This window comes from Oncorhynchus nerka, unplaced genomic scaffold (assembly GCF_034236695.1).
Source record: "Oncorhynchus nerka isolate Pitt River unplaced genomic scaffold, Oner_Uvic_2.0 unplaced_scaffold_919, whole genome shotgun sequence".
Taxonomy (NCBI): domain Eukaryota; kingdom Metazoa; phylum Chordata; class Actinopteri; order Salmoniformes; family Salmonidae; genus Oncorhynchus; species Oncorhynchus nerka.
In genome coordinates this window covers 99,276-111,775 of record NW_027040385.1, presented here as the reverse complement: position 1 = coordinate 111,775, position 12,500 = coordinate 99,276, and the positions used below count along the sequence as shown (strand labels likewise).

The 12,500-nt window shown below is 51.4% G+C and overlaps 1 protein-coding gene across 2 annotated transcripts in view; it reads left to right on the top strand.

Moving 5' to 3' along the window:
- LOC135570704 (oxysterol-binding protein-related protein 10-like) overlaps positions 1-12,500 on the top strand; it is a 136,430-nt gene that overhangs the window by 62,480 nt on the left and 61,450 nt on the right. The gene's annotated exons all lie outside the window — the stretch shown is intronic.

Below are 12,500 nucleotides of genomic sequence, written 5' to 3'. Positions count from 1 at the left end.
GACCGACCCTAGTAAAGCCCTAGAATAGGGACCAACCATAGTAAAGCCCTAGAATAGGGACCAACCCTAGTAAAGCCCTAGAATAGGGACCAATCCTAATGAAGTCCTAGAATAGGGACCAACCCTAGTAAAGCCCTAAAATAAGGACCAACCCTAGTAAAGCCCTAAAATAAGGACCGACCCTAGTAAAGCCCTAGAATAGGGACCGACCCTAGCAAAGCCCTAAAATAGGGACCGACCCTAGTAAAGCCCTAAAATAAGGACCGACCCTAGTAAAGCCCTAGAATAGGGACCGACCCTAGTAAAGTCCTAGAATAGGGACCGACCCTAGTAAAGCCCTAAAATAGGGACCGACCCTAGTAAAGCCCTAGAATAGGGACCGACCCTAGTAAATCCCTAGAATCGGGACCGACCCTAGTAAAGCCCTAGAATAGGGACCAACCCTAGGAAAGCCCTAGAATAGGGAGCAACCCTAGGAAAGCCCTAGAATAGGGACCAACCCTAGGAAAGCCCCAGAATAGGGACCAACCCTAGGAAAGCACTAGAATAGGGACCAACCCTAGTAAAGCCCTAGAATAGGGACCAACCCTAGTAAAGTCCTAGAATAGGGACCAACCCTAGTAAAGCCCTAGAATAGGGACCAACCCTAGTAAAGCCCTAGAATAGGGACTAACCCTAGTAAAGTCCTAGAATAGGGACCAACCCTAGTAAAGCCCTAGAATAGGGACCGACCCTAGTAAAGCCCTAGAATAGGGACCAACCCTAGTAAAGCCCTAGAATAGGGACCAATCCTAATGAAGTCCTAGAATAGGGACCGACCCTAGTAAAGCCCTAAAATAGGGACCGACCCTAGTAAAGCCCTAGAATAGGGACCGACCCTAGTAAATCCCTAGAATCGGGACCGACCCTAGTAAAGCCCTAGAATAGGGACCAACCCTAGGAAAGCCCTAGAATAGGGAGCAACCCTAGGAAAGCCCTAGAATAGGGACCAACCCTAGGAAAGCCCCAGAATAGGGACCAACCCTAGGAAAGCACTAGAATAGGGACCAACCCTAGTAAAGCCCTAGAATAGGGACCAACCCTAGTAAAGTCCTAGAATAGGGACCAACCCTAGTAAAGCCCTAGAATAGGGACCAACCCTAGTAAAGCCCTAGAATAGGGACTAACCCTAGTAAAGTCCTAGAATAGGGACCAACCCTAGTAAAGCCCTAGAATAGGGACCGACCCTAGTAAAGCCCTAGAATAGGGACCAACCCTAGTAAAGCCCTAGAATAGGGACCAATCCTAATGAAGTCCTAGAATAGGGACCGACCCTAGTAAAGCCCTAAAATAAGGACCGACCCTAGTAAAGCCCTAGAATAGGGACCGACCCTAGTAAAGCCCTAGAATAGGGACCGACCCTAGTAAAGCCCTAAAATAGGGACCGACCCTAGTAAAGCCCTAGAATAGGGACCGACCCTAGTAAATCCCTAGAATCGGGACCGACCCTAGTAAAGCCCTAGAATAGGGACCGACCCTAGTAAAGCCCTAGAATAGGGACCGACCCTAGTAAAGTCCTAGAATAGGGACCGACCCTAGTAAAGCCCTAGAATAGGGACCAACCCTAGTAAATCCCTAGAATAGGGACCGACCCTAGTAAAGCCCTAGAATAGGGACCGACCCTAGTAAAGCCCTAGAATAGGGACCAACCCTAGTAAAGCCCTAGAATAGGGGCCAACCCTAGGAAAGCCCTAGAATAGGGTCCAACCCTAGTAAAGTCCTAGAATAGGGACCAACCCTAGTAAAGCCCTAGAATAGGGACCAACCCTAGAAAGCCCTAGAATAGGGACCAACCCTAGTAAAGCCCTAGAATAGGGACCAACCCTAGTAAAGCCCTAGAATAGGGACCAACCCTAGTAAAGCCCTAGAATAGGGACCAACCCTAGGAAAGCCCTAGAATAGGGACCAACCCTAGGAAAGCCCTAGAATAGGGACCAACCCTAGGAAAGCCCCAGAATAGGGACCAACCCTAGGAAAGCACTAGAATAGGGACCAACCCTAGGAAAGCCCTAGAATAGGGGCCAACCCTAGGAAAGCCCTAGAATAGGGACCAACCCTAGGAAAGCCCTAGAATAAGGACCGACCCTAGTAAAGCCCTAGAATAGGGACCGACCCTAGTAAAGCCCTAAAATAAGGACCGACCCTAGTAAAGCCCTAGAATAGGGACCAACCCTAGGAAAGCCCTAGAATAGGGACCAACCCTAGGAAAGCCCTAGAATAGGGACCAACCCCAGGAAAGCCCTAGAATAGGGACCAACCCTAGGAAAGCCCTAGAATAGGGGCCAACCCTAGGAAAGCCCTAGAATAGGGTCCAACCCTAGTAAAGTCCTAGAATAGGGACCAACCCTAGTAAAGCCCTAGAATAGGGACCAACCCTAGAAAGCCCTAGAATAGGGACCAACCCTAGTAAAGCCCTAGAATAGGGACCAACCCTAGTAAAGCCCTAGAATAGGGACCAACCCTAGTAAAGCCCTAGAATAGGGACCAACCCTAGAAAGCCCTAGAATAGGAAACCCTAGAAAGCCCTAGAATAGGGACCAACCCTAGGAAAGCCCCAGAATAGGGACCAACCCTAGAAAGCACTAGAATAGGGACCAACCCTAGAAAGCCCTAGAATAGGGGCCAACCCTAGAAAGCCCTAGAATAGGGACCAACCCTAGAAAGCCCTAGAATAAGGACCAACCCTAGTAAAGCCCTAGAATAGGGACCGACCCTAGTAAAGCCCTAAAATAAAAGGACCGACCCTAGTAAAGCCCTAGAATAGGGACCAACCCTAGAAAGCCCTAGAATAGGGACCAACCCTAGGAAAGCCCTAGAATAGGGACCAACCCCAGGAAAGCCCTAGAATAGGGAAACCCTAGGAAAGCCCTAGAATAGGGGCCAACCAGACCCTAGAATAGGGTCCAACCCTAGTAAAGTCCTAGAATAGGGACCAACCTAGTAAAGCCCTAGAATAGGGACCAACCCTAGAAAGCCCTAGAATAGGGACCAACCCTAGTAAAGCCCTAGAATAGGGACCAACCCTAGTAAAGCCCTAGAATAGGGACCAACCCTAGTAAAGCCCTAGAATAGGGACCAACCCTAGGAAAGCCCTAGAATAGGGACCAACCCTAGGAAAGCCCTAGAATAGGGACCAACCCTAGGAAAGCCCCAGAATAGGGACCAACCCTAGGAAAGCACTAGAATAGGGACCAACCCTAGGAAAGCCCTAGAATAGGGGCCAACCCTAGGAAAGCCCTAGAATAGGGACCAACCCTAGGAAAGCCCTAGAATAAGGACCGACCCTAGTAAAGCCCTAGAATAGGGACCGACCCTAGTAAAGCCCTAAAATAAGGACCGACCCTAGTAAAGCCCTAGAATAGGGACCAACCCTAGGAAAGCCCTAGAATAGGGACCAACCCTAGGAAAGCCCTAGAATAGGGACCAACCCCAGGAAAGCCCTAGAATAGGGACCAACCCTAGGAAAGCCCTAGAATAAGGACTGACCCTAGTAAAGCCCTAGAATAGGGACCGACCCTAGTAAAGCCCTAAAATAAGGGCCGACCCTAGTAAAGCCCTAGAATAGGGACCGACCCTATCTCCTAGAGAGATCAAGGACCTGTGTTTTTCTCCTCCTTTGTGTTCTGTTCTTTTATTTGTGCAAAATCATGACTTTCTGTCGCATATGAAGAACAGAGACGTGGCATCCATTATTCATGAGGGTTGGAATATGAAACTGAAGAGTTGGAATATGAAACTGAAAGGTTGGAATATGAAACTGAAAGGTTGGGATATGAAACTGAAAGGTTGGGATATGAAACTGAAAGGTTGGGATATGAAACTGAAAGGTTGGGATATGAAACTTAAAGGTTGGGATATGAAACTTAAAGGTTGGGATATGAAACTGAAAGGTTGGGATATTACTTTGCTAGCGGCAGAAGCGATGCTAAAGTTGACCCCCCGTGGTGTGACAGACACTGGCTTGCGTCCCCAAAACGGCACCCTATTCCCCATACAAAGTGCACAAATTTTGAGCAAAGTCAATATGAGTGCACACTTCATAGGGAATATAGGGTGCCGTTTTGGGACAGAGACATTATAACACGTTGAGTGGCAGTCTGTTATAGGGCTGCTAGCAGAAACCTGGAGAGACTATCTGTCCACATCAGCTCTCGGTCCTGCTCCTCTTTTCTCCCCGGTAAAGTCATTATTAAGTTAGTGAGATGGGCTGATGTCACGGCCTGTGAGGGATTTGTGTGAGAGTGTGTGTGGCTTCTCAGCAACACCGAGGAGCTGATGGTGGACTACAGTAAACGGAGGGTTGAGCACGTCCCCTCATCCTCATCGACGGGGTTGTAGTGGAGCCGGGGTTGAGAGCTTCAAGTTCCTCGTTGTCCACAACACTAAGGATCTATCTTGGTCCAAACACACCAACACAGTCGTGAGGAGGGCACGACAACGCCTCTTCCCCCTCAGGAGGCTGAAAAGATCCTCAAAAAGTTCTACAGTTGCACCATTGAGAGCATCTTGACTGGCTGCATCACCGCCTGGTACGGCAACTGCTTGGCATCTAACCGTAAGGTGCTACAGTGGGTAGTGTGTACTGCCCAGGTCACCACTGGGTCCAAGCTTCCTGCCATCCAGGACCTCTATACCAGGCGGTGTCAGAGGAAGGCTCAAAACATTGTCAGAGTCCAGTCATAGACTGTTCTCTCTGCTACCGCATGGCACTACACCACTGGGTTCAATCTTCCTGCCATCCAGGACCTCTATACCAGGCGGTGTCAGAGGAAGGCAGTCATAGACTGTTCTCTCTGCTACCGCATGGCACTACACCACTGGGTCCAATCTTCCTGCCATCCAGGACCTCTATACCAGGCGGTGTCAGAGGAAGGCAGTCATAGACGGCATGGCATTGTTACCGGTGCACTAAGACTGTTCGTCTACACCTGTTGTTTACGAAGCATGTGATGAATAACAATGTATTTGTGTGTGCGTGCGTGAGGTTTGTGTCTGTGTGTGTTTGTCTGTGTAAGAGGTGTGTGTGTGTGTGTGTGTGTGTGTGTGTGTGTGTGTGTGTGTGTGTGTGAGGTGTGAATGAGGAATGGATGTTCCATTTTGTGAAGAACATGTGATTGGTGTGTGTGTGAGAAGTGTGTGTTGGGAGGGTGTGTGTGTGTGTGTGTGTGTGTTTAATTGAGTTCACTCTCATGCTACGTCCACTCTCCTTATCTCCCTGCCGATGAGTCACAGACAGTGAGCACTGTTGTGTTGTGTGTGTGTGTGTGTGTGGCTTCTCAGCAACACCGAGGAGCTGATGGTGGACTACAGTAAACGGAGGGTTGAGCACGTCCCCTCATCCTCATCAACGGGGTTGTAGTGGAGCCGGGGTTGAGAGCTTCAAGTTCCTCGTTGTCCACAACACTAAGGATCTATCTTGGTCCAAACACACCAACACAGTCGTGAGGAGGGCACGACAACGCCTCTTCCCCCTCAGGAGGCTGAAAAGATCCTCAAAAAGTTCTACAGTTGCACCATTGAGAGCATCTTGACTGGCTGCATCACCGCCTGGTACGGCAACTGCTTGGCATCTAACCGTAAGGTGCTACAGTGGGTAGTGTGTACTGCCCAGGTCACCACTGGGTCCAAGCTTCCTGCCATCCAGGACCTCTATACCAGGCGGTGTCAGAGGAAGGCTCAAAACATTGTCAGAGTCCAGTCATAGACTGTTCTCTCTGCTACCGCATGGCACTACACCACTGGGTTCAATCTTCCTGCCATCCAGGACCTCTATACCAGGCGGTGTCAGAGGAAGGCAGTCATAGACTGTTCTCTCTGCTACTGCATGGCACTACACCACTGGGTTCAATCTTCCTGCCATCCAGGACCTCTATACCAGGCGGTGTCAGAGGAAGGCAGTCATAGACTGTTCTCTCTGCTACCGCATGGCACTACACCACTGGGTCCAATCTTCCTGCCATCCAGGACCTCTATACCAGGCGGTGTCAGAGGAAGGCAGTCATAGACGGCATGGCATTGTTACCGGTGCACTAAGACTGTTCGTCTACACCTGTTGTTTACGAAGCATGTGATGAATAACAATGTATTTGTGTGTGCGTGCGTGAGGTTTGTGTCTGTGTGTGTGTGTTTGTCTGTGTAAGAGGTGTGTGTGTGTGTGTGTGTGTGTGTGTGTGTGTGTGTGTGTGTGTGTGAGGTGTGAATGAGGAATGGATGTTCCATTTTGTGAAGAACGTGATTGGTGTGTGTGTGAGAAGTGTGTGTTGGGAGGGTGTGTGTGTGTGTGTGTGTGTGTGTGTTTAATTGAGTTCACTCTCATGCTACCTCCACTCTCCTTATCTCCCTGCCGATGAGTCACAGACAGTGAGCACTATTGTGTTGTGTGTGTGTGTGTGTGTGTGTGTGTGTGTGTGTGTGTGAGAGAGACAGCATAATCCTGTCCTTCTCCCAGCCCACCTAGCTGTCAGAGGTGCCCGATGTAATTATGTTCGTGACAGAGACAGACTGAACCAGACAGATAGCATATGGCTCAGGGTAGGTGGCTGAGAGACAGACTGAACCAGACAGGTGGCTGAGAGACAGACTGAACCAGACAGGGTAGCATATGGCTCAGGGTAGGTGGCTGAGAGACAGACTGAACCCGACAGGGTAGATGGCTGAGAGACAGACTGAACCAGACAGATAGCATATGGCTCAGGGTAGGTGGCTGAGAGACAGACTGAACCAGACAGGTAGCATACATCTCAGGGTAGGTGGCGTAGAGACAGACTGAACCAGACAGGGTAGGTGGCTGAGAGACAGACTGAACCAGACAGGTAGCATGTGGCTCAGGGTAGGTGGCTGAGAGACAGACTGAACCAGACAGGTAGCATACATCTCAGGGTAGGTGGCTGAGAGACAGACTGAACCAGACAGGGTAGGTGGCTGAGAAACAGACTGAACCAGACAGGGTAGGTGGCTGAGAGACAGACTGAACCAGACAGGGTAGATGGCTGAGAGACAGACTGAACCAGGCAGATAGCATATGGCTCAGGCTAGGTGGCTGAGAGACAGACTGAACCAGACAGGTGGCTGAGAGACAGACTGAACCAGACAGGTAGCATACATCTCAGGGTAGGTGGCTGAGAGACAGACTGAACCAGACAGGGTAGGTGGCTGAGAGACAGACTGAACCAGACAGGTAGCATATGGCTCAAGGTAGGTGGCTGAGAGACAGACTGAACCAGACAGGGTAGGTGGCTGAGAGACAGACTGAACCAGACAGGGTAGGTGGCTGAGAGACAGACTGAACCAGACAGGTGGCCGAGAGACAGACTGAACCAGACAGGTAGCATATGGCTCAAGGTAGGTGGCTGAGAGACAGACTGAACTAGACAGGTGGCTGAGAGACAGACTGAACCAGACAGAGTAGGTGGCTGAGAGACAGACTGAACCAGACAGGGTAGATGGCTGAGAGACAGACTGAACCAGACAGATAGCATATGGCTCAGGGCAGGTGGCTGAGAGACAGACTGAACCAGACAGGTAGCATATGGCTCAGGGTAGGTGGCTGAGAGACAGACTGAACCTGACAGGTGGCTGAGAGACAGACTGAACCAGACAGGTAGCATATGGCTCAAGGTAGGTGGCTGAGAGACAGACTGAACTAGACAGGTGGCTGAGAGACAGACTGAACCAGACAGAGTAGGTGGCTGAGAGACAGACTGAACCAGACAGGGTAGATGGCTGAGAGACAGACTGAACCAGATAGATAGCATATGGCTCAGGGCAGGTGGCTGAGAGACAGACTGAACCAGACAGGGTAGATGGCTGAGAGACAGACTGAACCAGACAGATAGCATATGGCTCAGGGCAGGTGGCTGAGAGACAGACTGAACCAGACAGGGTAGGTGGCTGAGAGACAGACTGAACCAGACAGATAGCATATGGCTCAGGGTAGGGGGCTGAGAGACAGACTGAACCAGACAGATAGCATATGGCTCAGGGTAGATGGCTGAGAGACAGACAACCAGACAGGGTAGGTGGCTGAGAGACAGACTGAACCAGACAGGGTAGGTGGCTGAGAGACAGACTGAACCAGACAGATAGCATATGGCTCAGGGTAGGTGGCTGAGAGACAGACTGAACCAGACAGGTGGCTGAGAGACAGACTGAACCAGACAGGTAGCATACATCTCAGGGTAGGTGGCTGAGAGACAGACTGAACCAGACAGGGTAGGTGGCTGAGAGACAGACTGAACCAGACAGGTAGCATATGGCTCAAGGTAGGTGGCTGAGAGACAGACTGAACTAGACAGGTGGCTGAGAGACAGACTGAACCAGACAGAGTAGGTGGCTGAGAGACAGACTGAACCAGACAGGGTAGATGGCTGAGAGACAGACTGAACCAGACAGATAGCATATGGCTCAGGGCAGGTGGCTGAGAGACAGACTGAACCAGACAGGGTAGATGGCTGAGAGACAGACTGAACCAGACAGGTAGCATATGGCTCAGGGTAGGTGGCTGAGAGACAGACTGAACCTGACAGGTGGCTGAGAGACAGACTGAACCAGACAGGTAGCATATGGCTCAAGGTAGGTGGCTGAGAGACAGACTGAACTAGACAGGTGGCTGAGAGACAGACTGAACCAGACAGAGTAGGTGGCTGAGAGACAGACTGAACCAGACAGGGTAGATGGCTGAGAGACAGACTGAACCAGACAGATAGCATATGGCTCAGGGCAGGTGGCTGAGAGACAGACTGAACCAGACAGGGTAGATGGCTGAGAGACAGACTGAACCAGACAGATAGCATATGGCTCAGGGCAGGTGGCTGAGAGACAGACTGAACCAGACAGGGTAGGTGGCTGAGAGACAGACTGAACCAGACAGATAGCATATGGCTCAGGGTAGGTGGCTGAGAGACAGACTGAACCAGACAGATAGCATATGGCTCAGGGTAGATGGCTGAGAGACAGACAACCAGACAGGGTAGGTGGCTGAGAGACAGACTGAACCAGACAGGGTAGGTGGCTGAGAGACAGACTGAACCAGACAGATAGCATATGGCTCAGGGTAGGTGGCTGAGAGACAGACTGAACCAGACAGGTGGCTGAGAGACAGACTGAACCAGACAGGTAGCATACATCTCAGGGTAGGTGGCTGAGAGACAGACTGAACCAGACAGGGTAGGTGGCTGAGAGACAGACTGAACCAGACAGGTAGCATATGGCTCAAGGTAGGTGGCTGAGAGACAGACTGAACCAGACAGGGTAGGTGGCTGAGAGACAGACTGAACCAGACAGGGTAGGTGGCTGAGAGACAGACTGAACCAGACAGGTGGCTGAGAGACAGACTGAACCAGACAGGTAGCATTGGCTCAAGGTAGGTGGCTGAGAGACAGACTGAACCAGACAGGGTAGATGGCTGAGAGACAGACTGAACCAGACAGGTAGCATATGGCTCAGGGTAGGTGGCTGAGAGACAGACTGAACCAGACAGGTGGCTGAGAGACAGACTGAACCAGACAGGTAGCATATGGCTCAAGGTAGGTGGCTGAGAGACAGACTGAACTAGACAGGTGGCTGAGAGACAGACTGAACCAGACAGAGTAGGTGGCTGAGAGACAGACTGAACCAGACAGGGTAGATGGCTGAGAGACAGACTGAACCAGACAGATAGCATATGGCTCAGGGCAGGTGGCTGAGAGACAGACTGAACCAGACAGGGTAGATGGCTGAGAGACAGACTGAACCAGACAGATAGCATATGGCTCAGGGCAGGTGGCTGAGAGACAGACTGAACCAGACAGGGTAGGTGGCTGAGAGACAGACTGAACCAGACAGATAGCATATGGCTCAGGGTAGGTGGCTGAGAGACAGACTGAACCAGACAGATAGCATATGGCTCAGGGTAGATGGCTGAGAGACAGACAACCAGACAGGGTAGGTGGCTGAGAGACAGACTGAACCAGACAGGGTAGGTGGCTGAGAGACAGACTGAACCAGACAGATAGCATATGGCTCAGGGTAGGTGGCTGAGAGACAGACTGAACCAGACAGGTGGCTGAGAGACAGACTGAACCAGACAGGTAGCATACATCTCAGGGTAGGTGGCTGAGAGACAGACTGAACCAGACAGGGTAGGTGGCTGAGAGACAGACTGAACCAGACAGGTAGCATATGGCTCAAGGTAGGTGGCTGAGAGACAGACTGAACCAGACAGGGTAGGTGGCTGAGAGACAGACTGAACCAGACAGGGTAGGTGGCTGAGAGACAGACTGAACCAGACAGGTGGCTGAGAGACAGACTGAACCAGACAGGTAGCATATGGCTCAAGGTAGGTGGCTGAGAGACAGACTGAACTAGACAGGTGGCTGAGAGACAGACTGAACCAGACAGAGTAGGTGGCTGAGAGACAGACAACCAGACAGGGTAGGTGGCTGAGAGACAGACTGAACCAGACAGGGTAGGTGGCTGAGAGACAGACTGAACCAGACAGATAGCATATGGCTCAGGGTAGGTGGCTGAGAGACAGACTGAACCAGACAGGTGGCTGAGAGACAGACTGAACCAGACAGGTAGCATACATCTCAGGGTAGGTGGCTGAGAGACAAACTGAACCAGACAGGGTAGGTGGCTGAGAGACAGACTGAACCAGACAGGTAGCATATGGCTCAAGGTAGGTGGCTGAGAGACAGACTGAACCAGACAGGGTAGGTGGCTGAGAGACAGACTGAACCAGACAGGGTAGGTGGCTGAGAGACAGACTGAACCAGACAGATAGCATATGGCTCAGGGTAGGTGGCTGAGAGACAGACTGAACCAGACAGGTGGCTGAGAGACAGACTGAACCAGACAGGTAGCATACATCTCAGGGTAGGTGGCTGAGAGACAAACTGAACCAGACAGGGTAGGTGGCTGAGAGACAGACTGAACCAGACAGGTAGCATATGGCTCAAGGTAGGTGGCTGAGAGACAGACTGAACCAGACAGGGTAGGTGGCTGAGAGACAGACTGAACCAGACAGGGTAGGTGGCTGAGAGACAGACTGAACCAGACAGGTAGCATATGGCTCAAGGTAGGTGGCTGAGAGACAGACTGAACTAGACAGGTGGCTGAGAGACAGACTGAACCAGACAGAGTAGGTGGCTGAGAGACAGACTGAACCAGACAGGGTAGATGGCTGAGAGACAGACTGAACCAGACAGATAGCATATGGCTCAGGGCAGGTGGCTGAGAGACAGACTGAACCAGACAGGGTAGATGGCTGAGAGACAGACTGAACCAGACAGGTAGCATATGGCTCAGGGTAGGTAGCTGAGAGACAGACTGAACCTGACAGGTGGCTGAGAGACAGACTGAACCAGACAGGTAGCATATGGCTCAAGGTAGGTGGCTGAGAGACAGACTGAACTAGACAGGTGGCTGAGAGACAGACTGAACCAGACAGAGTAGGTGGCTGAGAGACAGACTGAACCAGACAGGGTAGATGGCTGAGAGACAGACTGAACCAGACAGATAGCATATGGCTCAGGGCAGGTGGCTGAGAGAGAGACTGAACCAGACAGGGTAGGTGGCTGAGAGACAGACTGAACCAGACAGATAGCATATGGCTCAGGGTAGGTGGCTGAGAGACAGACTGAACCAGACAGATAGCATATGGCTCAGGGTAGATGGCTGAGAGACAGACAACCAGACAGGGTAGGTGGCTGAGAGACAGACTGAACCAGACAGGGTAGGTGGCTGAGAGACAGACTGAACCAGACAGGTAGCATATGGCTCAGGGTAGGTGGCTGAGATTTGTCATGACTCTCAGGCCCCACCGCCTGCCTACATCACTGGCTGTGCCCCTACAGTACCTACATATAGAATACTTTAACTACCCCACAATTCTCCTCTCATGCTTTGACTAGCTACAGTCACATATCTTGCTTTGGCATGTCGTCCCAACATGCATTTGTCAATTTGTAGAACACCTCAGCTGTTCCTACATAGAGATTCACCCAGCAGTTACCTGCTCCTTGGATGGCTGGGCTGTACAGATTCACCCAGCAGTTACCTGCTCCTTGAATGACTGGGCCGTACAGATTCACCCAGCAGTTACCTGCTCCTTGGATGGCCGGGCCGTACAGATTCACCCAGCAGTTACCTGCTCCTTGGATGGCTGGGCCGTACAGATTCACCCAGCAGTTACCTGCTCCTTGGATGGCTGGGCCGTACAGATTCACCCAGCAGGTACCTGCTCCTTGGATGGCCGGGCCGTACAGATTCACCCAGCAGGTACCTGCTCCTTGGATGGCCGGGCCGTACAGATTCACCCAGCAGTTACCTGCTCCTTGGATGACCGGGCCGTACAGATTCACCCAGCAGTTACCTGCTCCTTGGATGGCCGGGCCGTACAGATTCACCCAGCAGTTACCTGCTCCTTGGATGGCAGTTACCTGCTCCTTGGATGGCTGGGCCGTACAGATTCACCCAGCAGT